We start from the raw sequence: 25904 nt of genomic DNA, 5'->3' as shown, positions 1-25904 counted from the left end.
GAGTTGGGGTGCTGCATGAAACCAGAGATTGAAATTAGCACAGATACCGTTCCATAAGCCAAATATGCAATAGACAAGAGCTACTCCTTGCTCAACGAAGTGGACTCAACACCCCATATTAAACGCTTAAGAATACACCTGACTAGAAATAATCTTAAAAACTACGGATTTATATGTCTCCGAAAGAGAATCAAGCGTGTGTACAGCGGCATAAACGCAGCAGTGATAGGATTGGTGAGGTTCGGTGAGCAAATGCAGACCCTTTGAAGTCATATTGCATGGTACCCATTCCATGGGTCTCAACTCTCCAGGTTTAAGGGATTCTTCCTTCAGCTAAAACATGCATGTGGAACCCAGAGTATGATCCACCGTGTGATCGGGAAACGTGTTCAAATGTATCTCGTTTTCGTCCCTGGTACTCGGGTGCAACATTCCAGATGCTTTACTAACACTCTCCCCACTTGGAGAGTCAGTGCCTTTAACCTCCTGTTTCGCCCAGTTTGTAATTTCTGTGGAAAATGAACAGGAATAGGGAGAACGAAAGAGAGACTAGCTGGAGGTGTCTGGACGGGCAAATTTAACTCTCATTTCCCACCAGGAAGAGGAATTAACCAAAGGCTCAGCGTGCCGTGCCGGAACTACACTAGGGCCTGAAGCAATCCTGCGGTGTTGCGGACAGCTCACAAGAAAGCGAGTTGAAGAAACGAGCTCAGGGGCACTGTAATTCACAAACCTGCAGAGTTATAAATGACAGCTATCGTCCAAAAATATATTGAAGGAAGGCTGCCAAGAGGACTTGAAAGCGGGGCAGAATTGCAGGAAATCGATTTCAGGAGGTACACTGGAATTGCAAGTAAAGCATAGGAAAAGAGGCAGAACGTCCACAATGATGCACTTGGCCAAAAAGGGCGTATGCGTTTTCTCCTGAATATATTCAGGAAAAAACGCATACGCCCTTTTTGGCCAACCAAGCAAGCTTGCAAAGGATATCTGCACTACAATGAAGTCTCACTGCCCCCCGGTCAAAAGGGCCATCTGAAAAAAGTGTAAAATCCAGAAAGGCAGGACAGGCCATGGAGAACTGGGAGCCTTGTTATGCTGATGGGCGGGATGTAAATTGCCAACAGCCACTCTGGAGAAGTGTATGGTGTTTCCTGAAACATCTAAAAAACAAAGCAACAGAGCCTAGGGCACTTCCACTTATGGTCCTATAGCTTAGGGAAATTAAAATCAAAAAGACACAGTCACCCCAAAGTTTGGGACGGCTCTGTTTACAAGAACCTCGTTTACGGTACAAGTTCAATATCACAGAAAGCGAAAAATGGATAAAGAAGTTGTGGTACTTACGTACAATGCAATATCACTCAGCAATGAAATCTATGTCATCAGGCCCGTAGCAGCATAATGAGTGGATTCAGGTATGATGATTCTAAGTGAAATAAGTCACACAGGAAAAGAAACACCATAAGATATCACTACTACACGGAAGGTAAACTTGGCTACACAAGAACTGAATTACAAAACAGAACAGGGTCTCAAATGTAGAAAACCAACTTATGCTTGCTTAAGGGGAAAGGTGAGTTGGGGTGCTGCATGAAACCAGAGATTGAAATTAGCACAGATACCGTTCCATAAGCCAAATATGCAATAGACAAGAGCTACTCCTTGCTCAACGAAGTGGACTCAACACCCCATATTAAACGCCTAAGAATATACCTGACTAGAAATAATCTTAAAACCTACAGATTTATATGTCTCCGAAAGAGAATCAAGCGTGTGTACAGCGGCATAAACGCAGCAGTGATAGGATTGGTGAGGTTCGGTGAGCAAATGCAGACCCTTTGAAGTCATATTGCATGGTACCCATTCCATGGGTCTCAACTCTCCAGGTTTAAGGGATTCTTCCTTCAGCTAAAACATGCATGTGGAACCCAGAGTATGATCCACCGTGTGATCGGGAAACGTGTTCAAATGTGTCTCGTTTTCGTCCCTGGTACTCGGGTGCAACATTCCAGATGCTTTACTAACACTCTCCCCACTTGGAGAGTCAGTGCCTTTAACCTCCTGTTTGGCCCAGTTTGTAATTTCTGTGGAAAATGAACAGGAATAGGGAGAACAAAAGAGAGACTATCTGGAGGTGTCTGGACGGGCAAATTTAACTCTCATTTCCCACCAGGAAGAGGAATTAACCAAAGGCTCAGCGTGCCGTGCCGGAACTACACTAGGGCCTGAAGCAATCCTGCGGTGTTGCGGCCAGCTCACAAGAAAACGAGTTGAAGAAACGAGCTCAGGGGCACTGTAATTCACAAACCTGCAGAGTTATAAATGACAGCTATCGTCCAAAAATATATTGAAGTAAGGCTGCCAAGAGGACTTGAAAGCGGGGCAGAATTGCAGGAAATCGATTTCAGGGGGTACACTGGAATTGCATGTAAAGCATAGGAAAAGAGGCAGAACGTCCACAATGATGCACTTGGCCAAAAAGGGCGTATGCGTTTTTTCCTGAATATATTCAGGAAAAAACGCATACGCCCTTTTTGGCCAACCAAGCAAGCTTGCAAAGGAAATCTGCACTACAATGAAGTCTCACTGCCCCCCGGTCAAAAGGGCCATCTGAAAAAAGTGTAAAATCCAGAAAGGCAGGACAGGCCATGGAGAACTGGGAGCCTTGTTATGCTGGTGGGCGGGATGTAAATTGCCAACAGCCACTCTGGAGAAGTGTATGGTGTTTCCTGAAACATCTAATAAACAAAGCAACAGAGCCTAGGGCACTTCCACTTATGGTCCTATAGCTTAGGGAAATTAAAATCAAAAAGACACAGCCACCCCAAAGGTTGGGACGGCTCTGTTTACAAGAACCTCGTTTACGGTACAAGTTCAATATCACAGAAAGCAAAAAATGGATAAAGAAGTTGTGGTACTTACGTACAATGCAATATCACTCAGCACTGAAATCTATGTCATCAGGCCCGTAGCAGCATAATGAGTGGATTCAGGTACGATGATTCTAAGTGAAATAAGTCACACAGAAAAAGAAACATCATAAGATATCACTACTACACGGAATGTAAACTTGGCTACACAGGAACTGAATTACAAAACAGAACAGGGTGTCAAATGTAGAAAACCAACTTATGCTTGCTTAAGGGGAAAGGTGAGTTGGGGTGCTGCATGAAACCAGAGATTGAAATTAGCACAGATACCGATCCATAAGCCAAATATGCAATAGACAAGAGCTACTCCTTGCTCAACGAAGTGGACTCAACACCCCATATTAAACGCCTAAGAATATACCTGACTAGAAATAATCTTAAAACCTACGGATTTATATGTCTCCGAAAGAGAATCAAGCGTGTGTACAGCGGCATAAACGCAGCAGTGATAGGATTGGTGAGGTTCGGTGAGCAAATGCAGACCCTTTGAAGTCATATTGCATGGTACCCATTCCATGGGTCTCAACTCTCCAGGTTTAAGGGATTCTTCCTTCAGCTAAAACATGCATGTGGAACCCAGAGTATGATCCACCGTGTGATCGGGAAACGTGTTCAAATGTGTCTCGTTTTCGTCCCTGGTACTCGGGTGCAACATTCCAGATGCTTTACTAACACTCTCCCCACTTGGAGAGTCAGTGCCTTTAACCTCCTGTTTGGCCCAGTTTGTAATTTCTGTGAAAAATGAACAGGAATAGGGAGAACGAAAGAGAGACTATCTGGAGGTGTCTGGACGGGCAAATTTAACTCTCATTTCCCACCAGGAAGAGGAATTAACCAAAGGCTCAGCGTGCCGTGCCGGAACTACACTAGGGCCTGAAGCAATCCTGCGGTGTTGCGGCCAGCTCACAAGAAAGCGAGTTGAAGAAACGAGCTCAGGGGCACTGTAATTCACAAACCTGCAGAGTTATAAATGACAGCTATCGTCCAAAAATATATTGAAGGAAGGCTGCCAAGAGGACTTGAAAGCGGGGCAGAATTGCAGGAAATCGATTTCAGGGGGTACACTGGAATTGCATGTAAAGCATAGGAAAAGAGGCAGAACGTCCACAATGATGCACTTGGCCAAAAAGGGCGTATGCGTTTTTTCCTGAATATATTCAGGAAAAAACGCATACGCCCTTTTTGGCCAACCAAGCAAGCTTGCAAAGGAAATCTGCACTACAATGAAGTCTCACTGCCCCCCGGTCAAAAGGGCCATTTGAAAAAAGTGTAAAATCCAGAAAGGCAGGACAGGCCATGGAGAACTGGGAGCCTTGTTATGCTGGTGGGCGGGATGTAAATTGCCAACAGCCACTCTGGAGAAGTGTATGGTGTTTCCTGAAACATCTAAAAAACAAAGCAACAGAGCCTAGGGCACTTCCACTTATGGTCCTATAGCTTAGGGAAATTAAAATCAAAAAGACACAGCCACCCCAAAGTTTGGGACGGCTCTGTTTACAAGAACCTCGTTTACGGTACAAGTTCAATATCACAGAAAGCGAAAAATGGATAAAGAAGTTGTGGTACTTACGTACAATGCAATATCACTCAGCAATGAAATCTATGTCATCAGGCCCGTAGCAGCATAATGAGTGGATTCAGGTATGATGATTCTAAGTGAAATAAGTCACACAGGAAAAGAAACACCATAAGATATCACTACTACACGGAAGGTAAACTTGGCTACACAAGAACTGAATTACAAAACAGAACAGGGTCTCAAATGTAGAAAACCAACTTATGCTTGCTTAAGGGGAAAGGTGAGTTGGGGTGCTGCATGAAACCAGAGATTGAAATTAGCACAGATACCGTTCCATAAGCCAAATATGTAATAGACAAGAGCTACTCCTTGCTCAACGAAGTGGACTCAACACCCCATATTAAACGCTTAAGAATACACCTGACTAGAAATAATCTTAAAAACTACGGATTTATATGTCTCCGAAAGAGAATCAAGCGTGTGTACAGCGGCATAAACGCAGCAGTGATAGGATTGGTGAGGTTCGGTGAGCAAATGCAGACCCTTTGAAGTCATATTGCATGGTACCCATTCCATGGGTCTCAACTCTCCAGGTTTAAGGGATTCTTCCTTCAGCTAAAACATGCATGTGGAACACAGATTATGATCCACCGTGTGATCAGGAAACGTGTTCAAATGTGTCTCAGTTTTCGTCCCCTGGTACTCGGGTGCAACACTCCAGACGCTTTACTAACACTCTCCCCACTTGGAGAGTCAGTGCCTTTAACCTCCTGTTTGGCCCAGTTTGTAATTTCTGTGGAAAATGAACAGGAATAGGGAGAACGAAAGAGAGACTAGCTGGAGGTGTCTGGACGGGCAAATTTAACTCTCATTTCCCACCAGGAAGAGGAATTAACCAAAGGCTCATCGTGCCGTGCCGGAACTACACTAGGGCCTGAAGCAATCCTGCGGTGTTGCGGCCAGCTCACAAGAAAGCGAGTTGAAGAAAGGAGCTCAGGGGCACTGTAATTCACAAACCTGCAGAGTTATAAATGACAGCTATCGTCCAAAAATATATTGAAGTAAGGCTGCCAAGAGGACTTGAAAGCGGGGCAGAATTGCAGGAAATCGATTTCAGGAGGTAGACTGGAATTGCATGTAAAGCATAGGAAAAGAGGCAGAACGTCCACAATGATGCACTTGGCCAAAAAGGGCGTATGCGTTTTTTCCTGAATATATTCAGGAAAAAACGCATACGCCCTTTTTGGCCAACCAAGCAAGCTTGCAAAGGATATCTGCACTACAATGAAGTCTCACTGCCCCCCGGTCAAAAGGGCCATCTGAAAAAAGTGTAAAATCCAGAAAGGCAGGACAGGCCATGGAGAACTGGGAGCCTTGTTATGCTGGTGGGCGGGATGTAAATTGCCAACAGCCACTCTGGAGAAGTGTATGGTGTTTCCTGAAACATCTAAAAAACAAAGCAACAGAGCCTAGGGCACTTCCACTTATGGTCCTATAGCTTAGGGAAATTAAAATCAAAAAGACACAGCCACCCCAAAGTTTGGGACGGCTCTGTTTACAAGAACCTCGTTTACGGTACAAGTTCAATATCACAGAAAGCGAAAAATGGATAAAGAAGTTGTGGTACTTACGTACAATGCAATATCACTCAGCAATGAAATCTATGTCATCAGGCCCGTAGCAGCATAATGAGTGGATTCAGGTATGATGATTCTAAGTGAAATAAGTCACACAGGAAAAGAAACACCATAAGATATCACTACTACACGGAAGGTAAACTTGGCTACACAAGAACTGAATTACAAAACAGAACAGGGTCTCAAATGTAGAAAACCAACTTATGCTTGCTTAAGGGGAAAGGTGAGTTGGGGTGCTGCATGAAACCAGAGATTGAAATTAGCACAGATACCGTTCCATAAGCCAAATATGTAATAGACAAGAGCTACTCCTTGCTCAACGAAGTGGACTCAACACCCCATATTAAACGCTTAAGAATACACCTGACTAGAAATAATCTTAAAACCTACGGATTTATATGTCTCCGAAAGAGAATCAAGCGTGTGTACAGCGGCATAAACGCAGCAGTGATAGGATTGGTGAGGTTCGGTGAGCAAATGCAGACCCTTTGAAGTCATATTGCATGGTACCCATTCCATGGGTCTCAACTCTCCAGGTTTAAGGGATTCTTCCTTCAGCTAAAACATGCATGTGGAACACAGATTATGATCCACCGTGTGATCAGGAAACGTGTTCAAATGTGTCTCAGTTTTCGTCCCCTGGTACTCGGGTGCAACACTCCAGACGCTTTACTAACACTCTCCCCACTTGGAGAGTCAGTGCCTTTAAACTCCTGTTTGGCCCAGTTTGTAATTTCTGTAGAAAATGAACAGGAATAGGGAGAACGAAAGAGAGATTGGCTGGAGGTGTCTGGACGGGCAAATTTAACTCTCATTTCCCACCAGGAAGAGGAATTAACCAAAGGCTCAGCGTGCCGTGCCGGAACTACACTAGGGCCTGAAGCAATCCTGCGGTGTTGCGGCCAGCTCACAAGAAAACGAGTTGAAGAAACGAGCTCAGGGGCACTGTAATTCACAAACCTGCAGAGTTATAAATGACAGCTATCGTCCAAAAATATATTGAAGTAAGGCTGCCAAGAGGACTTGCAAGCGGGGCAGAATTGCAGGAAATCGATTTCAGGGGGTACACTGAAATTGCATGTAAAGCATAGGAAAAGAGGCAGAACGTCCACAATGATGCACTTGGCCAAAAAGGGCGTATGCGTTTTTTCCTGAATATATTCAGGAAAAAACGCATACGCCCTTTTTGCCCAACCAAGCAAGCTTGCAAAGGAAATCTGCACTACAATGAAGTCTCACTGCCCCCCGGTCAAAAGGGCCATCTGAAAAAAGTGTAAAATCCAGAAAGGCAGGACAGGCCATGGAGAACTGGGAGCCTTGTTATGCTGGTGGGCGGGATGTAAATTGCCAACAGCCACTCTGGAGAAGTGTATGGTGTTTCCTGAAACATCTAAAAAACAAAGCAACAGAGCCTAGGGCACTTCCACTTATGGTCCTATAGCTTAGGGAAATTAAAATCAAAAAGACACAGTCACCCCAAAGTTTGGGACGGCTCTGTTTACAAGAACCTCGTTTACGGTACAAGTTCAATATCACAGAAAGCGAAAAATGGATAAAGAAGTTGTGGTACTTACGTACAATGCAATATCACTCAGCAATGAAATCTATGTCATCAGGCCCGTCGCAGCATAATGAGTGGATTCAGGTATGATGATTCTAAGTGAAATAAGTCACACAGGAAAAGAAACACCATAAGATATCACTACTACACGGAAGGTAAACTTGGCTACACAAGAACTGAATTACAAAACAGAACAGGGTCTCAAATGTAGAAAACCAACTTATGCTTGCTTAAGGGGAAAGGTGAGTTGGGGTGCTGCATGAAACCAGAGATTGAAATTAGCACAGATACCGTTCCATAAGCCAAATATGCAATAAACAAGAGCTACTCCTTGCTCAACGAAGTGGACTCAACACCCCATATTAAACGCCTAAGAATATACCTGACTAGAAATAATCTTAAAACCTACGGATTTATATGTCTCCGAAAGAGAATCAAGCGTGTGTACAGCGGCATAAACGCAGCAGTGATAGGATTGGTGAGGTTCGGTGAGCAAATGCAGACCCTTTGAAGTCATATTGCATGGTACCCATTCCATGGGTCTCAACTCTCCAGGTTTAAGGGATTCTTCCTTCAGCTAAAACATGCATGTGGAACCCAGAGTATGATCCACCGTGTGATCGGGAAACGTGTTCAAATGTATCTCGTTTTCGTCCCTGGTACTCGGGTGCAACATTCCAGATGCTTTACTAACACTCTCCCCACTTGGAGAGTCAGTGCCTTTAACCTCCTGTTTCGCCCAGTTTGTAATTTCTGTGGAAAATGAACAGGAATAGGGAGAACGAAAGAGAGACTAGCTGGAGGTGTCTGGACGGGCAAATTTAACTCTCATTTCCCACCAGGAAGAGGAATTAACCAAAGGCTCAGCGTGCCGTGCCGGAACTACACTAGGGCCTGAAGCAATCCTGCGGTGTTGCGGACAGCTCACAAGGAAGCGAGTTGAAGAAACGAGCTCAGGGGCACTGTAATTCACAAACCTGCAGAGTTATAAATGACAGCTATCGTCCAAAAATATATTGAAGTAAGGCTGCCAAGAGGACTTGAAAGCGGGGCAGAATTGCAGGAAATCGATTTCAGGAGGTACACTGGAATTGCAAGTAAAGCATAGGAAAAGAGGCAGAACGTCCACAATGATGCACTTGGCCAAAAAGGGCGTATGCGTTTTTTCCTGAATATATTCAGGAAAAAACGCATACGCCCTTTTTGGCCAACCAAGCAAGCTTGCAAAGGATATCTGCACTACAATGAAGTCTCACTGCCCCCCGGTCAAAAGGGCCATCTGAAAAAAGTGTAAAATCCAGAAAGGCAGGACAGGCCATGGAGAACTGGGAGCCTTGTTATGCTGATGGGCGGGATGTAAATTGCCAACAGCCACTCTGGAGAAGTGTATGGTGTTTCCTGAAACATCTAAAAAACAAAGCAACAGAGCCTAGGGCACTTCCACTTATGGTCCTATAGCTTAGGGAAATTAAAATCAAAAAGACACAGTCACCCCAAAGTTTGGGACGGCTCTGTTTACAAGAACCTCGTTTACGGTACAAGTTCAATATCACAGAAAGCGAAAAATGGATAAAGAAGTTGTGGTACTTACGTACAATGCAATATCACTCAGCAATGGAATCTATGTCATCAGGCCCGTAGCAGCATAATGAGTGGATTCAGGTATGATGATTCTAAGTGAAATAAGTCACACAGGAAAAGAAACACCATAAGATATCACTACTACACGGAAGGTAAACTTGGCTACACAAGAACTGAATTACAAAACAGAACAGGGTCTCAAATGTAGAAAACCAACTTATGCTTGCTTAAGGGGAAAGGTGAGTTGGGGTGCTGCATGAAACCAGAGATTGAAATTAGCACAGATACCGTTCCATAAGCCAAATATGCAATAGACAAGAGCTACTCCTTGCTCAACGAAGTGGACTCAACACCCCATATTAAACGCCTAAGAATATACCTGACTAGAAATAATCTTAAAACCTACGGATTTATATGTCTCCGAAAGAGAATCAAGCGTGTGTACAGCGGCATAAACGCAGCAGTGATAGGATTGGTGAGGTTCGGTGAGCAAATGCAGACCCTTTGAAGTCATATTGCATGGTACCCATTCCATGGGTCTCAACTCTCCAGGTTTAAGGGATTCTTCCTTCAGCTAAAACATGCATGTGGAACCCAGAGTATGATCCACCGTGTGATCGGGAAACGTGTTCAAATGTATCTCGTTTTCGTCCCTGGTACTCGGGTGCAACATTCCAGATGCTTTACTAACACTCTCCCCACTTGGAGAGTCAGTGCCTTTAACCTCCTGTTTCGCCCAGTTTGTAATTTCTGTGGAAAATGAACAGGAATAGGGAGAACGAAAGAGAGACTAGCTGGAGGTGTCTGGACGGGCAAATTTAACTCTCATTTCCCACCAGGAAGAGGAATTAACCAAAGGCTCAGCGTGCCGTGCCGGAACTACACTAGGGCCTGAAGCAATCCTGCGGTGTTGCGGACAGCTCACAAGAAAGCGAGTTGAAGAAACGAGCTCAGGGGCACTGTAATTCACAAACCTGCAGAGTTATAAATGACAGCTATCGTCCAAAAATATATTGAAGTAAGGCTGCCAAGAGGACTTGAAAGCGGGGCAGAATTGCAGGAAATCGATTTCAGGAGGTACACTGGAATTGCAAGTAAAGCATAGGAAAAGAGGCAGAACGTCCACAATGATGCACTTGGCCAAAAAGGGCGTATGCGTTTTTTCCTGAATATATTCAGGAAAAAACGCATACGCCCTTTTTGGCCAACCAAGCAAGCTTGCAAAGGATATCTGCACTACAATGAAGTCTCACTGCCCCCCGGTCAAAAGGGCCATCTGAAAAAAGTGTAAAATCCAGAAAGGCAGGACAGGCCATGGAGAACTGGGAGCCTTGTTATGCTGATGGGCGGGATGTAAATTGCCAACAGCCACTCTGGAGAAGTGTATGGTGTTTCCTGAAACATCTAAAAAACAAAGCAACAGAGCCTAGGGCACTTCCACTTATGGTCCTATAGCTTAGGGAAATTAAAATCAAAAAGACACAGTCACCCCAAAGTTTGGGACGGCTCTGTTTACAAGAACCTCGTTTACGGTACAAGTTCAATATCACAGAAAGCGAAAAATGGATAAAGAAGTTGTGGTACTTACGTACAATGCAATATCACTCAGCAATGAAATCTATGTCATCAGGCCCGTAGCAGCATAATGAGTGGATTCAGGTATGATGATTCTAAGTGAAATAAGTCACACAGGAAAAGAAACACCATAAGATATCACTACTACACGGAAGGTAAACTTGGCTACACAAGAACTGAATTACAAAACAGAACAGGGTCTCAAATGTAGAAAACCAACTTATGCTTGCTTAAGGGGAAAGGTGAGTTGGGGTGCTGCATGAAACCAGAGATTGAAATTAGCACAGATACCGTTCCATAAGCCAAATATGCAATAGACAAGAGCTACTCCTTGCTCAACGAAGTGGACTCAACACCCCATATTAAACGTCTAAGAATATACCTGACTAGAAATAATCTTAAAACCTACAGATTTATATGTCTCCGAAAGAGAATCAAGCGTGTGTACAGCGGCATAAACGCAGCAGTGATAGGATTGGTGAGGTTCGGTGAGCAAATGCAGACCCTTTGAAGTCATATTGCATGGTACCCATTCCATGGGTCTCAACTCTCCAGGTTTAAGGGATTCTTCCTTCAGCTAAAACATGCATGTGGAACCCAGAGTATGATCCACCGTGTGATCGGGAAACGTGTTCAAATGTGTCTCGTTATCGTCCCTGGTACTCGGGTGCAACATTCCAGATGCTTTACTAACACTCTCCCCACTTGGAGAGTCAGTGCCTTTAACCTCCTGTTTGGCCCAGTTTGTAATTTCTGTGGAAAATGAACAGGAATAGGGAGAACGAAAGAGAGACTATCTGGAGGTGTCTGGACGGGCAAATTTAACTCTCATTTCCCACCAGGAAGAGGAATTAACCAAAGGCTCAGCGTGCCGTGCCGGAACTACACTAGGGCCTGAAGCAATCCTGCGGTGTTGCGGCCAGCTCACAAGAAAACGAGTTGAAGAAACGAGCTCAGGGGCACTGTAATTCACAAACCTGCAGAGTTATAAATGACAGCTATCGTCCAAAAATATATTGAAGTAAGGCTGCCAAGAGGACTTGAAAGCGGGGCAGAATTGCAGGAAATCGATTTCAGGGGGTACACTGGAATTGCATGTAAAGCATAGGAAAAGAGGCAGAACGTCCACAATGATGCACTTGGCCAAAAAGGGCGTATGCGTTTTTTCCTGAATATATTCAGGAAAAAACGCATACGCCCTTTTTGGCCAACCAAGCAAGCTTGCAAAGGAAATCTGCACTACAATGAAGTCTCACTGCCCCCCGGTCAAAAGGGCCATCTGAAAAAAGTGTAAAATCCAGAAAGGCAGGACAGGCCATGGAGAACTGGGAGCCTTGTTATGCTGGTGGGCGGGATGTAAATTGCCAACAGCCACTCTGGAGAAGTGTATGGTGTTTCCTGAAACATCTAAAAAACAAAGCAACAGAGCCTAGGGCACTTCCACTTATGGTCCTATAGCTTAGGGAAATTAAAATCAAAAAGACACAGCCACCCCAAAGGTTGGGACGGCTCTGTTTACAAGAACCTCGTTTACGGTACAAGTTCAATATCACAGAAAGCAAAAAATGGATAAAGAAGTTGTGGTACTTACGTACAATGCAATATCACTCAGCACTGAAATCTATGTCATCAGGCCCGTAGCAGCATAATGAGTGGATTCAGGTACGATGATTCTAAGTGAAATAAGTCACACAGAAAAAGAAACATCATAAGATATCACTACTACACGGAATGTAAACTTGGCTACACAGGAACTGAATTACAAAACAGAACAGGGTGTCAAATGTAGAAAACCAACTTATGCTTGCTTAAGGGGAAAGGTGAGTTGGGGTGCTGCATGAAACCAGAGATTGAAATTAGCACAGATACCGATCCATAAGCCAAATATGCAATAGACAAGAGCTACTCCTTGCTCAACGAAGTGGACTCAACACCCCATATTAAACGCCTAAGAATATACCTGACTAGAAATAATCTTAAAACCTACGGATTTATATGTCTCCGAAAGAGAATCAAGCGTGTGTACAGCGGCATAAACGCAGCAGTGATAGGATTGGTGAGGTTCGGTGAGCAAACGCAGACCCTTTGAAGTCATATTGCATGGTACCCATTCCATGGGTCTCAACTCTCCAGGTTTAAGGGATTCTTCCTTCAGCTAAAACATGCATGTGGAACCCAGAGTATGATCCACCGTGTGATCGGGAAACGTGTTCAAATGTGTCTCGTTTTCGTCCCTGGTACTCGGGTGCAACATTCCAGATGCTTTACTAACACTCTCCCCACTTGGAGAGTCAGTGCCTTTAACCTCCTGTTTGGCCCAGTTTGTAATTTCTGTGAAAAATGAACAGGAATAGGGAGAACGAAAGAGAGACTATCTGGAGGTGTCTGGACGGGCAAATTTAACTCTCATTTCCCACCAGGAAGAGGAATTAACCAAAGGCTCAGCGTGCCGTGCCGGAACTACACTAGGGCCTGAAGCAATCCTGCGGTGTTGCGGCCAGCTCACAAGAAAGCGAGTTGAAGAAACGAGCTCAGGGGCACTGTAATTCACAAACCTGCAGAGTTATAAATGACAGCTATCGTCCAAAAATATATTGAAGGAAGGCTGCCAAGAGGACTTGAAAGCGGGGCAGAATTGCAGGAAATCGATTTCAGGGGGTACACTGGAATTGCATGTAAAGCATAGGAAAAGAGGCAGAACGTCCACAATGATGCACTTGGCCAAAAAGGGCGTATGCGTTTTTTCCTGAATATATTCAGGAAAAAACGCATACGCCCTTTTTGGCCAACCAAGCAAGCTTGCAAAGGATATCTGCACTACAATGAAGTCTCACTGCCCCCCGGTCAAAAGGGCCATCTGAAAAAAGTGTAAAATCCAGAAAGGCAGGACAGGCCATGGAGAACTGGGAGCCTTGTTATGCTGGTGGGCGGGATGTAAATTGCCAACAGCCACTCTGGAGAAGTGTATGGTTTTTCCTGAAACATCTAAAAAACAAAGCAACAGAGCCTAGGGCACTTCCACTTATGGTCCTATAGCTTAGGGAAATTAAAATCAAAAAGACACAGCCACCCCAAAGTTTGGGACGGCTCTGTTTACAAGAACCTCGTTTACGGTACAAGTTCAATATCACAGAAAGCGAAAAATGGATAAAGAAGTTGTGGTACTTACGTACAATGCAATATCACTCAGCAATGAAATCTATGTCATCAGGCCCGTAGCAGCATAATGAGTGGATTCAGGTACGATGATTCTAAGTGAAATAAGTCACACAGAAAAAGAAACATCATAAGATATCACTACTACACGGAATGTAAATTTGGCTACACAGGAACTGAATTACAAAACAGAACAGGGTGTCAAATGTAGAAAACCAACTTATGCTTGCTTAAGGGGAAAGGTGAGTTGGGGTGCTGCATGAAACCAGAGATTGAAATTAGCACAGATACCGTTCCATAAGCCAAATATGCAATAGACAAGAGCTACTCCTTGCTCAACGAAGTGGACTCAACACCCCATATTAAACGCCTAAGAATATACCTGACTAGAAATAATCTTAAAACCTACGGATTTATATGTCTCCGAAAGAGAATCAAGCGTGTGTACAGCGGCATAAACGCAGCAGTGATAGGATTGGTGAGGTTCGGTGAGCAAATGCAGACCCTTTGAAGTCATATTGCATGGTACCCATTCCATGGGTCTCAACTCTCCAGGTTTAAGGGATTCTTCCTTCAGCTAAAACATGCATGTGGAACCCAGAGTATGATCCACCGTGTGATCGGGAAACGTGTTCAAATATATCTCGTTTTCGTCCCTGGTACTCGGGTGCAACATTCCAGATGCTTTACTAACACTCTCCCCACTTGGAGAGTCAGTGCCTTTAACCTCCTGTTTCGCCCAGTTTGTAATTTCTGTGGAAAATGAACAGGAATAGGGAGAACGAAAGAGAGACTAGCTGGAGGTGTCTGGACGGGCAAATTTAACTCTCATTTCCCACCAGGAAGAGGAATTAACCAAAGGCTCAGCGTGCCGTGCCGGAACTACACTAGGGCCTGAAGCAATCCTGCGGTGTTGCGGACAGCTCACAAGAAAGCGAGTTGAAGAAACGAGCTCAGGGGCACTGTAATTCACAAACCTGCAGAGTTATAAATGACAGCTATCGTCCAAAAATATATTGAAGTAAGGCTGCCAAGAGGACTTGAAAGCGGGGCAGAATTGCAGGAAATCGATTTCAGGAGGTACACTGGAATTGCAAGTAAAGCATAGGAAAAGAGGCAGAACGTCCACAATGATGCACTTGGCCAAAAAGGGCGTATGCGTTTTTTCCTGAATATATTCAGGAAAAAACGCATACGCCCTTTTTGGCCAACCAAGCAAGCTTGCAAAGGATATCTGCACTACAATGAAGTCTCACTGCCCCCCGGTCAAAAGGGCCATCTGAAAAAAGTGTAAAATCCAGAAAGGCAGGACAGGCCATGGAGAACTGGGAGCCTTGTTATGCTGATGGGCGGGATGTAAATTGCCAACAGCCACTCTGGAGAAGTGTATGGTGTTTCCTGAAACATCTAAAAAACAAAGCAACAGAGCCTAGGGCACTTCCACTTATGGTCCTATAGCTTAGGGAAATTAAAATCAAAAAGACACAGTCACCCCAAAGTTTGGGACGGCTCTGTTTACAAGAACCTCGTTTACGGTACAAGTTCAATATCACAGAAAGCGAAAAATGGATAAAGAAGTTGTGGTACTTACGTACAATGCAATATCACTCAGCAATGAAATCTATGTCATCAGGCCCGTAGCAGCATAATGAGTGGATTCAGGTATGATGATTCTAAGTGAAAAAAGTCACACAGGAAAAGAAACACCATAAGATATCACTACTACATGGAAGGTAAACTTGGCTACACAAGAACTGAATTACAAAACAGAACAGGGTCTCAAATGTAGAAAACCAACTTATGCTTGCTTGAGGGGAAAGGTGAGTTGGGGTGCTGCATGAAACCAGAGATTGAAATTAGCACAGATACCGTTCCATAAGCCAAATATGTAATAGACAAGAGCTACTCCTTGCTCAACGAAGTGGACTCAACACCCCATATTAAACGCCTAAGAATATACCTGACTAGAAATAATCTTAAAACCTACGGATTTATATGTCTCCGAAAGAGAATCAAGCGTGTGTACGGCTGCATAAACGCAGCAGTGATAGGATTGGTGAGGTTCGGTGAGCAAATGCAGACCCTTTGAAGTCATACTGCATGGTCCCCATTCCATGGGTCTCAACTCTCCAGGTTTAAGGGATTCTTCCTTCAGCTGAAACATGCATGTGGAACACACATTATGATCCACCGTGTGATCGGGAAACGTGTTCAAATGTGTCTCAGTTTTCGTCCCCTGGTACTCGGGTGCAACATTCAAGACGCTTTACTAACACTCTCCCCACTTGGAGAGTCAGTGTCTTTAAACTCCTGTTTGGCCCAGTTTGCAATTTCTGCGGAAAATGTACAGGAATAGGGAGAACCAAAGAGAGACTAGCTGGAGGTGTCTGGACGGGCAAATTTAACTCTCATTTCCCACCAGGAAGAGGAATTAACCAAAGGCTCAGCGTGCCGTGCCGGAACCACACTAGGGCCTGAAACAATCCTGCGGTGTTGCGGCCAGCTCACAAGAAAGCAAGTTGAAGAAAGGAGCTCAGGGGCACTGTAATTCACAAACCTGCAGAGTTATAAAGGACAGCTATCGTCCAAAAATATATTGAAGTAAGGCTGCCAAGAGGACTTGAAAGCGGGGCAGAATTGCAGGAAACCGATTTCAGGAGGTAGACGGGAATTGCATGTACAGCATAGGAAAAGAGGCAGAACGTCCACAATGATGCACTTGGCCAAAAAGGGCGTATGCGTTTTTTCCTGAATATATTCAGGAAAAAACGCATACGCCCTTTTTGGCCAACCAAGCAAGCTTGCAAAGGAAATCTGCACTACAATGAAGTCTCACTGCCCCACGGTCAAAAAGGCCATCTGAAAAAAGTGTAAAATCAAGAAAGGCAGGACAGGCCATGGAGAACTGGGAGCCTTGTTATGCCGGTGGGCGGGATGTAAATTGCCAACAGCCACTCTGGAGAAGTGTATGGTGTTTCCTGAAACATCTAAAAAACAAAGCAACAGAGCCTAGGGCACTTCCACTTATGGTCCTATAGCTTAGGGAAATTAAAATCAGAAAGACACAGCCACCCCAAAGTTTGGGCCGGCTCTGTTTACAAGAACCTCGTTTACGGTACAAGTTCAATATCACAGAAAGCGAAAAATGGATAAAGAAGTTGTGGTACTTACGTACAATGCAATATCACTCAGCAATGAAATCTATGTCATCAGGCCCGTCGCAGCATAATGAGTGGATTTAGGTACGATGATTCTAAGTGAAATAAGTCACACAGAAAAAGAAAGATCATAAGATATCACTACTACACGGAATGTAAACTTGGCTACACAGGAACTGAATTACAAAACAGAACAGGGTCTCAAATGTAGAAAACCAACTTATGCTTGCTTAAGGGGAAAGGTGAGTTGGGGTGCTGCATGAAACCAGAGATTGAAATTAGCACAGATACCGTGCCATAAGCCAAATATGTAATAGACAAGAGCTACTCCTTGCTAAACGAAGTGTACTCAACACCCCATATTAAACGCCTAAGAATACACCTGACTAGTAAGAATCTTAAAACCTGTGGATTTATATGTCTCCGAAAGAGAATCAAACGTGTGTACGGCGGCATAAACGCAGCAGTGATAGGATTGGTGAGGTTCGGTGAGCAAATGCAGACCCTTTGAAGTCATATTGCATGGTACCCATTCCATGGGTCTCAACTCTCCAGGTTTAAGGGATTCTTCCTTCAGCTAAAACATGCATGTGGAACCCAGAGTATGATCCACCGTGTGATCGGGAAACGTGTTCAAATGTGTCTCAGTTTTCGTCCCCTGGTAATCGGGTGCAACATTCAAGACGCTTTACTAACACTCTCCCCACTTGGAGAGTCAGTGCCTTTAAACTCCTGTTTGGCCCAGTTTGCAATTTCTGCGGAAAATGTACAGGAATAGGGAGAACCAATGAGAGACTAGCTGGAGGTTTCTGGACGGGCAAATTTAACTCTCATTTCCCACCAGGAAGAGGAATTAACCAAAGGTTCAGCGTGCCGTGCCGGAACCACACTAGGGCCTGAAGCAATCCTGCGGTGTTGCGGCCAGCTCACAAGAAAGCGAGTTGAAGAAAGGAGCTCAGGGGCACTGTAATTCACAAACCTGCAGAGTTATAAATGACAGCTATCGTCCAAAAATATATTGAAGTAAGGCTGCCAAGAGAACTTGAAAGCGGGGCAGAATTGCAGGAAACCGATTTCAGGAGGTAGACGGGAATTGCATGTAAAGCATAGGAAAAGAGGCAGAACGTCCACAATGATGCACTTGGCCAAAAAGGGCGTATGCGTTTTTTCCTGAATATATTCAGGAAAAAACGCATACGCCCTTTTTGGCCAACCAAGCAAGCTTGCAAAGGAAATCTGCACTACAATGAAGTCTCACTGCCCCCCGGTCAAAAGGGCCATCTGAAAAAAGTGTAAAATCCAGAAAGGCAGGACAGGCCATGGAGAACTGGGAGTCTTGTTATGCTGGTGGGCGGGATGTAAATTGCCAACAGCCACTCTGGAGAAGTGTATGGTGTTTCCTGAAACATCTAAAAAACTAAGCAACAGAGCCTAGGGCACTTCCACTTATGGTCCTATAGCTTAGGGAAATTAAAATCAAAAAGACAAAGCCACCCCAAAGTTTGGGACGGCTCTGTTTACAAGAACCTCGTTTACGGTACAAGTTCAATATCACAGAAAGCAAAAAATGGATAAAGAAGTTGTGGTACTTACGTACAATGCAATATCACTCAGCAATGAAATCTATGTCATCAGGCCCGTAGCAGATAATGAGTGGATTCAGGTATGATGATTCTAAGTGAAATAAGTCACACAGAAAAAGAAACACCAGAAGATATCACTACTACACGGAAGGTAAACTTGGCTACACAAGAACTGAATTACAAAACAGAACAGGGTCTCAAATGTAGAAAACCAACTTATGCTTGATTGAGGGGAAAGGTGAGTTGGGGTGCTGCATGAAACCAGAGATTGAAATTAGCACAGATACCGTTCCATAAGCCAAATATGTAATAGACAAGAGCTACTCCTTGCTCAACGAAGTGGACTCAACACCCCATATTAAACGCCTAAGAATATACCTGACTAGAAATAATCTTAAAACCTACGGATTTATGTCTCCGAAAGAGAATCAACCCTGTGTACGGCTGCTTAAACGCAGCAGTGATAGGATTGGTGAGGTTCGGTGAGCAAATGCAGACCCTTTGAAGTCATACTGCATGGTACCCATTCCATGGGTCTGAACTCTCCAGGTTTAAGGGATTCTTCCTTCAGCTGAAACATGCATGTGGAACACAGAGTATGATCCACCGTGTGATCAGGAAACGTGTTCAAATGTGTCTCAGTTTTCGTCCCCTGGTACTCGGGTGCAACATTCAAGACGCTTTACTAACACTCTCCCCACTTGGAGAGTCAGTGCCTTTAAACTCCTGTTTGGCCCAGTTTGCAATTTCTGCGGAAAATGTACAGGAAAAGGGAGAACCAATGAGAGACTAGCTGGAGGTGTGTGGACGGGCAAATTTAACTCTCATTTCCCACCAGGAAGAGGAATTAACCAAAGGCTCAGCGTGCCGTGCCAGAACCACACTAGGGCCTGAAGCAATCCTGCGGTGTTGCGGCCAGCTCACAAGAAAGCGAGTTGAAGAAAGGAGCTCAGGGGCACTGTAATTCACAAACCTGCAGAGTTATAAATGACAGCTATCGTCCAAAAATATATTGAAGTAAGGCTGCCAAGAGGACTTGAAAGCGGGGCAGAATTGCAGGAAACCGATTTCAGGAGGTAGACGGGAATTGCATGTAAAGCATAGGAAAAGAGGCAGAACGTCCACAATGATGCACTTGGCCAAAAAGGGCGTATGCGTTTTTTCCTGAATATATTCAGGAAAAAACGCATACGCCCTTTTTGGCCAACCAAGCAAGCTTGCAAAGGAAATCTGCACTACAATGAAGTCTCACTGCCCCCCGGTCAAAAGGGCCATCTGAAAAAAGTGTAAAATCCAGAAAGGCAGGACAGGCCATGGAGAACTGGGAGCCTTGTTATGCTGGTGGGCGGGATGTAAACTGCCAACAGCCACTCTGGAGAAGTGTATGGTGTTTCCTGAAACATCTAAAAAACAAAGCAACAGAGCCTAGGGCACTTCCACTTATGGTCCTATAGCTTAGGGAAATTAAAATCAAAAAGACACAGCCACCCCAAAGTTTGGGCTGGCTCTGTTTACAAGAACCTCGTTTACGGTACAAGTTCAATATCACAGAAAGCGAAAAATGGATAAAGAAGTTGTGGTACTTACGTACAATGCAATATCACTCAGCAATGTAATCTATGTCATCAGGCCCGTAGCAGCATAATGAGTGGATGCAGGTACGATGATTCTAAGTGAAATAAGTCACACAGAAAAAGAAACATCATAAGGTATCACTACTACACGGAATGTAAACTTGGCTACACAGGAACTGAATTACAAAACAGAACAGGGTCTCAAATGTAGAAAACCAACTTATGCTTGCTTAAGGGGAAAGGTGAGTTGGGGTGCTGCATAAAACCAGAGATTGAAATTAGCACAGATACCGTTCCATAAGCCAAATATGTAAGAGACAAGAGCTACTCCTTGCTCAACGCAGTGGACTCAACACCCCATATTAAACGCCTAAGAATATACCTGACTAGAAATAATCTTAAAACCTATGGATTTATATGTCTCCGAAAGAGAATCAAGCGTGTGTACGGCGGCATAAACGCAGCAGGGATAGGATTGGTGAGGTTCGGTGAGCAAATGCAGACCCTTTGAAGTCATACTGCATGGTACGCATTCCATGGGTCTCAACTCTCCAGGTTTAAGGGATTCTTCCTTCAGCTGAAACATGCATGTGGAACACAGTGTATGATCCACCGTGTGATCAGGAAACGTGTTCAAATGTGTCTCAGTTTTCGTCCCCTGGTACTCGGGTGCAACATTCAAGACGCTTTACTAACACTCTCCCCACTTGGAGAGTCAGTGCCTTTAAACTCCTGTTTGGCCCAGTTTGCAATTTCTGCGGAAAATGTACAGGAATAGGGAGAACCAATGAGAGACTAGCTGGAGGTGTGTGGACGGGCAAATTTAACTCTCATTTCCCACCAGGAAGAGGAATTAACCAAAGGCTCAGCGTGCCGTGCCAGAACCACACTAGGGCCTGAAGCAATCCTGCGGTGTTGCGGCCAGCTCACAAGAAAGCGAGTTGAAGAAAGGAGCTCAGGGGCACTGTAATTCACAAACCTGCAGAGTTATAAATGACAGCTATCGTCCAAAAATATATTGAAGTAAGGCTGCCAAGAGGACTTGAAAGCGGGGCAGAATTGCAGGAAACCGATTTCAGGAGGTAGACGGGAATTGCATGTAAAGCATAGGAAAAGAGGCAGAACGTCCACAATGATGCACTTGGCCAAAAAGGGCGTATGCGTTTTTTCCTGAATATATTCAGGAAAAAACGCATACGCCCTTTTTGGCCAACCAAGCAAGCTTGCAAAGGAAATCTGCACTACAATGAAGTCTCACTGCCCCCCGGTCAAAAGGGCCATCTGAAAAAAGTGTAAAATCCAGAAAGGCAGGACAGGCCATGGAGAACTGGGAGCCTTGTTATGCTGATGGGCGGGATGTAAATTGCCAACAGCCACTCTGGAGAAGTGTATGGTGTTTCCTGAAACATCTAAAAAACAAGCAACAGAGCCTAGGGCACATCCACTTATGGTCCTATAGCTTAGGGAAATTAAAATCAAAAAGACACAGCCACCCCAAAGTTTGGGACGGCTCTGTTTACAAGAATCTTGTTTACGGTACAAGTTCAATATCACAAAACCGAAAAATGGATAAAGAAGTTGTGGTACTTACGTACAATGCAATATCACTCAGCAATGAAATCTTGTCATCAGGCCCGTCGCAGCATAATGAGTGGATTCAGGTACGATGATTCTAAGTGAAATAAGTCACACAGAAAAAGAAACATCATAAGATATCACTACTACACGGAATATAAACTTGGCTACACAGGAACTGAATTACAAAACAGAACAGGTTCTCAAATGTAGAACACCAACTTATGCTTCCATAAGGGGAAAGGTGAGTTGGGGTGCTGCATGAAACCAGAGATTGAAAATAGCACAGATACCGTTCCATAAGCCAAATATGCAATAGACAAGAGCTACTCCTTGCTGAACGAAGTGGACTCAACACCCCATATTAAACGCCTAAGAATATACCTGACTAGAAATAATCTTAAAACCTACGGATTTATATGTCTCCGAAAGAGAATCAAGCGTGTGTACGGTGGCATAAACGCAGCAGTGATAGGATTGGTGAGGTTCGGTGAGCAAATGCAGACCCTTTGAAGTCATATTGCATGGTATCCATTCCATGGGTCTCAACTCTCCAGGTTTAAGGGATTCTTCCTTCAGCTGAAACATGCATGTGGAACACAGAGTATGATCCACCGTGTGATCAGGAAACGTGTTCAAATGTGTCTCAGTTTTCGTCCCCTGGTACTCGGGTGCAACATTCAAGACGCTTTACTAACACTCTCCCCACTTGGAGAGTCAGTGCCTTTAAACTCCTGTTTGGCCCAGTTTGCAATTTCTGCGGAAAATGTACAGGAAAAGGGAGAACCAATGAGAGACTAGCTGGAGGTGTGTGGACGGGCAAATTTAACTCTCATTTCCCACCAGGAAGAGGAATTAACCAAAGGCTCAGCGTGCCGTGCCAGAACCACACTAGGGCCTGAAGCAATCCTGCGGTGTTGCGGCCAGCTCACAAGAAAGCGAGTTGAAGAAAGGAGCTCAGGGGCACTGTAATTCACAAACCTGCAGAGTTATAAATGACAGCTATCGTCCAAAAATATATTGAAGTAAGGCTGCCAAGAGGACTTGAAAGCGGGGCAGAATTGCAGGAAACCGATTTCAGGAGGTAGACGGGAATTGCATGTAAAGCATAGGAAAAGAGGCAGAACGTCCACAATGATGCACTTGGCCAAAAAGGGCGTATGCGTTTTTCCCTGAATATATTCAGGGAAAAACGCATACGCCCTTTTTGGCCAACCAAGAAAGCTTGCAAAGGAAATCTGCACTACAATGAAGTCTCACTGCCCCCCGGTCAAAAGGGCCATCTGAAAAAAGTGTAAAATCCAGAAAGGCAGGACAGGCCATGCAGAACTGGGAGCCTTGATATGCTGATGGGCGGGATGTAAATTGCCAACAGCCACTCTGGGGAAGTGTATGGTGTTTCCTGAAACATCTAAAAAACTAAGCAACAGAGCCTAGGGCACTTCCACTTATGGTCCTATAGCTTAGGGAAATTAAAATCAAAAAGACACAGCCACCCCAAAGTTTGGGACGGCTCTGTTTACAAGAACCTCGTTTACGGTACAAGTTCAATATCACAGAAAGCGAAAAATGGATAAAGAAGTTGTGGTACTTACGTACAATGCAATATCACTCAGCAATGAAATCTATGTCATCAGGCCCGTAGCAGCATAATGAGTGGATTCAGGTATGATGATTCTAAGTGAAATAAGTCACACAGAAAAAGAAACACCATAAGATATCACTACTACAAGGAAGGTAAACTTGGCTACACAAGAACTGAATTACAAAACAGAACAGGGTCTCAAATGTAGAAAACCAACTTATGCTTGATTGAGGGGAAAGGTGAGTTGGGGTGCTGCATGAAACCAGAGATTGAAATTAGCACAGATACCGTTCCATAAGCCAAATATGTAATAGACAAGAGCTACTCCTTGCTCAACGAAGTGGACTCAACACCCCATATTAAATGCCTAAGAATATACCTGACTAGTAAGAATATTAAAACCTACCGATTTATATGTCTCCGAAAGAGAATCAAGCGTGTGTACGGCGGCATAAACGCAGCAGTGATAGGATTGGTGAAGTTCGGTGAGCAAATGCAGACCCTTTGAAGTCATATTGCATGGTACCCATTCCATGGGTCTCAACTCTCCAGGTTTAAGGGATTCTTCCTTCAGTTGAAACATGCATGTGGAACACAGAGTATGATCCACCGTGTGATCAGGAAACGTGTTCAAATGTGTCTCAGTTTTCATCCCCTGGTACTCGGGTGCAACATTCAAGACGCTTTACTAACTCTCTCCCCACTTGGAGAGTCAGTGTCTTTAAACTCCTGTTTGGCCCAGTTTGAAATTTCTGCGGAAAATATACAGGAATAGGGAGAACCAATGAGAAACTAGCTGGAGGTGTCTGGACGGGCAAATTTAACTCTCATTTCCCACCAGGAAGAGGAATTAACCAAAGGCTCAGCGTGCCGTGCCGGAACCACACTAGGGCCTGAAGCAATCCTGCGGTGTTGCGGCCAGCTCACAAGAAAGCGAGTTGAAGAAACGAGCTCAGGGGCACTGTAATTCACAAACCTGCAGAGTTATAAAGGACAGCTATCGTCCAAAAATATATTGAAGTAAGGCTGCCAAGAGGACTTGAAAGCGGGGCAGAATTGCAGGAAACCGATTTCAGGAGGTAGACGGGAATTGCATGTACAGCATAGGAAAAGAGGCAGAACGTCCACAATGATGCACTTGGCCAAAAAGGGCGTATGCGTTTTTTCCTGAATATATTCAGGAAAAAACGCATACGCCCTTTTTGGCCAACCAAGCAAGCTTGCAAAGGAAATCTGCACTACAATGAAGTCTCACTGCCCCCCGGTCAAAAGGGCCATCTGAAAAAAGTGTAAAATCCAGAAAGGCAGGACAGGCCATGGAGAACTGGGAGCCTTGTTATGCTGGTGGGCGGGATGTAAACTGCCAACAGCCACTCTGGAGAAGTGTATGGTGTTTCCTGAAACATCTAAAAAACAAAGCAACAGAGCCTAGGGCACTTCCACTTATGGTCCTATAGCTTAGGGAAATTAAAATCAAAAAGACACAGCCACCCCAAAGTTTGGGCTGGCTCTGTTTACATGAACCTCGTTTACGGTACAAGTTCAATATCACAGAAAGCGAAAAATGGATAAAGAAGTTGTGGTACTTACGTACAATGCAATATCACTCAGCAATGAAATCTATGTCATCAGGCCCATAGCAGCATAATGAGTGGATGCAGGTACGATGATTCTAAGTGAAATAAGTCACACAGAAAAAGAAACATCATAAGGTATCACTACTACACGGAATGTAAACTTGGCTACACAGGAACTGAATTACAAAACAGAACAGGGTCTCAAATGTAGAAAACCAACTTATGCTTGCTTAAGGGGAAAGGTGAGTTGGGGTGCTGCATAAAACCAGAGATTGAAATTAGCACAGATATCGTTCCATAAGCCAAATATGTAAGAGACAAGAGCTACTCCTTGCTCAACGCAGTGGACTCAACACCCCATATTAAACGCCTAAGAATATACCTGACTAGAAATAATCTTAAAACCTATGGATTTATATGTCTCCGAAAGAGAATCAAGCGTGTGTACAGCGGCATAAACGCAGCAGTGATAGGATTGGTGAGGTTCGGTGAGCAAATGCAGACCCTTTGAAGTCATACTGCATGGTACGCATTCCATGGGTCTCAACTCTCCAGGTTTAAGGGATTCTTCCTTCAGCTGAAACATGCATGTGGAACACAGTGTATGATCCACCGTGTGATCAGGAAACGTGTTCAAATGTGTCTCAGTTTTCGTCCCCTGGTACTCGGGTGCAACATTCAAGACGCTTTACTAACACTCTCCCCACTTGGAGAGTCAGTGCCTTTAAACTCCTGTTTGGCCCAGTTTGCAATTTCTGCGGAAAATGTACAGGAATAGGGAGAACCAATGAGAGACTAGCTGGAGGTGTGTGGACGGGCAAATTTAACTCTCATTTCCCACCAGGAAGAGGAATTAACCAAAGGCTCAGCGTGCCGTGCCAGAACCACAC

Source organism: Leucopleurus acutus (assembly GCF_964270905.1).
Source record: "Leucopleurus acutus genome assembly, chromosome: 1".
NCBI lineage: Eukaryota > Metazoa > Chordata > Mammalia > Artiodactyla > Delphinidae > Leucopleurus > Leucopleurus acutus.
This window is presented reverse-complemented; position numbering follows the sequence as displayed.